Source organism: Cherax quadricarinatus, chromosome 92, assembly GCF_038502225.1.
Source record: "Cherax quadricarinatus isolate ZL_2023a chromosome 92, ASM3850222v1, whole genome shotgun sequence".
In the NCBI taxonomy this organism is placed as follows: domain Eukaryota; kingdom Metazoa; phylum Arthropoda; class Malacostraca; order Decapoda; family Parastacidae; genus Cherax; species Cherax quadricarinatus.
The window spans coordinates 2,830,735-2,835,734 of NC_091383.1; the positions used below are offsets into that span (position 1 = coordinate 2,830,735).

Genomic DNA, 5,000 nt, shown 5'->3' on the forward strand with positions numbered 1-5,000 from the left:
GAAGGTGGAGTGGTGGAGGTGGTGGAGGTGGTGGAGGTGGTGGAGGTGGTGGAGGTGGTGGAGGTGGTGGAGGAGGTGGAGGTGGTGGAGGTGGTGGAGGTGATGGAGGAGGTGGAGGTGGGGGAGGTGGTGGAGGTGGTGGAGGTGGTGGAGGTGGTGGAGGTGGTGGAGGTGGTGGAGGTGGAAGTGGTGGAGGTGGTGGAGGTGGTGGAGGAGGTGGAGTGGTGGAGGAGGTGGAGTGGTGGAGAAGGTGGAGTGGTGGAGAAGGTGGAGTGGTGGATGGGGTGGGGGTGGTGGAGGAGGTGGAGGAGGTGGAGGTGGTGGAGGTGGAGGTGGTGGAGGTGGTGGAGGTGGAGGAGGTGGTGGTGGTGGTGGTGGAGGCGGTGGTGGTGGAGGTGGTGGTGGAGGTGGTGGAGGAGGTGGAGGAGGTGGAGGAGGTGGAGGTGGTGGAGGTGGTGGAGGTGGTGGAGGTGGTGGAAGTGGTGGAGGTGGTGGAGGTGGTGGAGATGGTGGAGGTGGTGGAGGTGGTGGAGGAGGTGGAGGTGGTGGAGGTGGTGGAGGTGGTGGAGGTGGTGGAGGTGGTGGAAGTGGTGGAGGTGGTGGAGGTGGTGGAGGAGGTGGAAGTTGTGGAGGTGGTGGAGATGGTGGAGGTGGTGGAAGGTAGTGGAGGTGGTGGAAGGTAGTGGAGGTGGTGGAAGGTAGTGGAGGTGGTGGAAGGTAGTGGAGGTGGTGGAAGGTAGTGGAGGTGGTGGAAGGTAGTGGAGGTGGTGGAAGGTAGTGGAGGTGGTGGAAGGTAGTGGAGGTGGTGGAGGTGGTGGAGGTGGTGCAGGTGGTGGAAGGTGGTGGAGGTGGTGGAGGTGGTGGAGGAGGTGGAAGTGGTGGAGGTGGTGGAGGTGGTGGAGGAGGTGGAGGTGGTGGAGGTGGTGGAGGTGGTGGAGGTGGTGGAGGTGGTGGAGGTGGCGGAGGTGGTGGAGGTGGTGGAGGTGGTGGAGGAGGTGGAGTTGATGGAGGTGGTGGAGGTGATGGAGTTGGTGGAGGTGGTGGAGGAGGTGGAGGTGGTGGAGGTAGTGGAGGTGGTGGAGGAGGTGGAGTTGGTGGGGGTGGTGGAGGAGGTGGAGGTGGTGGAGGTGGTGGAGGTGGTGGAGGTGGTGGAGGAGGTGGAGGTGATGGAGGTGGTGGAGGCGGTGGAGGTGGTAGAGGAGGGTCAGAGTAAATTATCAACAAGACCATGGGTACACCATGATGAGTACACCATGATGGGCACACCATGATGGGCACACCATGATGGGTACACTATTATTGGTACACCATGATTGGTACACCATGATGGGTCACACCATGATGGGCACACCATGGTGGGCACACCATGATGGGTACACCATGATGGGTGCACCATGATGGGTACACCATGATGGGCACACCATGATGGGTACACCTTGATGGGTACACCATGATGGGTACACCATGATGGGCACACCATGATGGGTACACCATGATTGGCACACCATGATGGGTACACCTTGATGGGTACACCATGATGGGTACACCATGATGGGCACACCATAATGTTGTATGCTGTTGTATACCCTAGTATACTCTTATATACCCTTGTATACTCTAGTATACTCTTGTATACCCTTGTATACCCTAGTATACTCTTATATACCCTTGTATGTTCTAGTATACTCTTGTATACCCTTGTATACCCTAGTATACTCTTATATACCCTTGTATACCCTAGTATATTCTTATATACCCTTGTATACCCTAGTATACTCTTATATACCCTTGTATACCCTAGTATACTCTTATATACCCTTGTATATTCTAGTATACTCTTGTATACCCTTGTATACCCTAGTATACTCTTATATACCCTTGTATACCCTAGTATACTCTTATATACCCTTGTATACCCTAGTATACTCTTATATATCCTTGTATACCCTAGTATACTCTTATATACCCTTGTATACCCTAGTATACTCTTATATACCCTTGTATACCCTAGTATACTCTTATATACCCTTGTATACCCTAGTATACTCTTATATACCCTTGTATACCCTAGTATACTCTTATATACCCTTGTATACCCTAGTATACTCTTATATACCCTTGTATACCCTAGTATACTCTTATATACCCTTGTATACCCTAGTATACTCTTATATACCCTTGTATACCCTAGTATACTCTTATATACCCTTGTATACCCTAGTATACTCTTATATACCCTTGTATACCCTAGTATACTCTTATATACCCTTGTATACCCTAGTATACTCTAGCATTGAAAGGTGCAGCCATCTGAGATGTGAGGTAAATAGATCTATCTGTCAGTCTATCTGACACAGTATTTGTTGAGTTATTGAGTTGTTTGTTGAGTTGTTTGTTGAGTTGTTGAGTTGTTTGTTGAGTTACTTAGTTGTTTGTTGAGTTATTGAGTTGTTTGTTGAGTTGTTTGTTGAGTTGTTGAGTTGTTTGTTGAGTTACTTAGTTGTTTGTTGAGTTATTGAGTTGTTTGTTGATTTGTTTGTTGAGTTGTTGAGTTGTTTGTTGAGTTACTTAGTTGTTTGTTGAGTTATTGAGTTGTTTGTTGAGTTGTTTGTTGAGTTGTTGAGTTGTTTGTTGAGTTACTTAGTTGTTTGTTGAGTTATTGAGTTGTTTGTTGAGTTGTTTGTTGAGTTGTTGAGTTGTTTGTTGAGTTACTTAGTTGTTTGTTGAGTTATTGAGTTGTTTGTTGAGTTACTTAGTTGTTTGTTGAGTTGTTTGTTGAGTTACTTAGTTGTTTGTTGAGTTATTGAGTTGTTTGTTGAGTTACTTAGTTGTTTGTTGAGTTGTTTGTTGAGTTACTTAGTTGTTTGTTGAGTTGTTTGTTGAGTTATTGAGTTGTTTGTTGAGTTACTTAGTTGTTTGTTGAGTTGTTTGTTGAGTTACTTAGTTGTTTGTTGAGTTGTTTGTTGAGTTGTTGAGTTGTTTGTTGAGTTACTTAGTTGTTTGTTGAGTTATTGAGTTGTTTGTTTAGTTGTTTGTTGAGTTGTTTGTTGAGTTGTTTGTTGAGTTGTTGAGTTGTTTGTTGAGTTACTTAGTTGTTTGTTGAGTTATTGAGTTGTTTGTTGAGTTGTTTGTTGAGTTATTGAGTTGTTTGTTGAGTTATTGAGTTGTTTGTTGAGTTATTGAGTTGTTTGTTGAGTTGTTTGTTGAGTTGTTTGTTGAGTTGTTTGTTGAGTTATTGAGTTGTTTGTTGAGTTATTGAGTTGTTTGTTGAGTTATTGAGTTGTTTGTTGAGTTATTGAGTTGTTTGTTGAGTTGTTTGTTGAGTTATTGAGTTGTTTGTTGAGTTGTTTGTTGAGTTATTGAGTTGTTTGTTGAGTTGTTTGTTGAGTTGTTTGTTGAGTTATTGAGTTGTTTGTTGAGTTATTGAGTTGTTTGTTGAGTTGTTTGTTGAGTTATTGAGTTGTTTGTTGAGTTGTTTGTTGAGTTATTGAGTTGTTTGTTGAGTTGTTTGTTGAGTTATTGAGTTGTTTGTTGAGTTGTTTGTTGAGTTGTTTGTTGAGTTGTTTGTTGAGTTATTGAGTTGTTTGTTGAGTTATTGAGTTGTTTGTTGAGTTATTGAGTTGTTTGTTGAGTTGTTTGTTGAGTTATTGAGTTGTTTGTTGAGTTGTTTGTTGAGTTGTTTGTTGAGTTATTGAGTTGTTTGTTGAGTTATTGAGTTGTTTGTTGACTAATTGATTTGGTGTATAATCGACACGTGTATGATATATATCTGTGTATGATATACTTGTGTATGATATATACTCGTGTATGATATATACTTGTGTATGATATATACCTGTGTATGATATACTTGTGTATGATATATACTCGTGTATGATATATACTTGTGTATGATATACTTGTGTATGATATATACTTGTGTATGATATATACTTGTGTATGATATGGTAGAGTGTGGTAGACGTAAGACAGAGTAGGGTAGAATATGGTAGACGTATGGTAGAATATGGTAGAGGTATGGTAAAGTATGGTAGAGGTATGATAGAGTGTGGTAGACGTAGGGTAGAGTATGGTAGTGTGGTAAAGGTATGGTAGAGTATGATAGACGTATGGTTGAGTATGGTAGAGTATGGTAGACGTATATATGGTGGAACAGAAGGGTAGGGTACCGTTTTCTGTTTGATAGAGGGTGTAACACCCTGGTTGTCTGCAGGGAGGGTGCTGCAGGTGCACTCTACACACCCTCCTCCCTACAACCCCGCCCACACACGCCCACGCCCGCGTAAGTACCTATTTACTCACCTCAGCCTCTCCTTGAGGACCTTAGGTACCCCCTAGGCTCATCAGAAGGGGTAGTAAAGGGTAGGGGAGTGTGCTAGAGGAAAGGGTAGATAGGGGTTGCTACCCTCTGCGCCGTGAGATTGGCCCTACAAGTTGTGCCACTGAAAGTGAGAGAGAGTTAGAGCTAGAGAGAGTGCCACAATGTATTGATTAGGTTTACTATTGATCTTTCCCTGGGGTGAATTGTGGAGAGAGAGAGAGAGATAGAGAGAGAGAGAGATAAAGAGAGAGAGAGAGGATAGGCGCACCAGTAGTATACAGTCTAGCACTGTGTGCAGCCCAGCGCCTCTCTCTCTCTCTTACTCTACCTCCTGCAACTTCTCCTCCTTCACGCACCCTCACTCACTCCCAGCTACATATTGATCTATTGATTTTACCCCTGTCGTGGCACCGACTGTTTTATTTTACAAGTCATGCAGTGCCACAGTCAGTGCCGACACGGAGCCAAGCTCAGCGCGTATATACTGAAACGCGGCGGGCCCGACCCGTAGACTTTCCCGGCCCGAAATTGATCACTGTTGTTCCAGCAGTGGCTGGCACTGTTGTGGTCCTGCCTGGGACACTGTGACGGTCCAGGACCTTTTATCTAGACCAGCTGGACATGTTGCCATGCTTAAGTTTACTTACAAATCAGTATTAATCGTTGTGTAACTGTAAAT

The 5,000-nt window shown here is 44.6% G+C and overlaps 1 protein-coding gene across 3 annotated transcripts in view; it reads left to right on the forward strand.

Annotated features, from left to right (window-relative positions):
• The first annotated feature begins 4,589 nt into the window (after window positions 1-4,589).
• LOC128698383 (protein tramtrack, alpha isoform-like) overlaps window positions 4,590-5,000 on the forward strand; it is a 199,853-nt gene continuing 199,442 nt past the window's right edge. The window contains exon 1 of one of the 3 annotated variants that reach the window (XM_070104452.1): window positions 4,590-5,000. This exon is cut by the window's right edge and continues 313 nt beyond it. The gene's annotated coding sequence lies outside the window, so the exon portion shown is untranslated. The other 2 variants (XM_070104453.1, XM_070104451.1) reach the window with 2 other exon arrangements.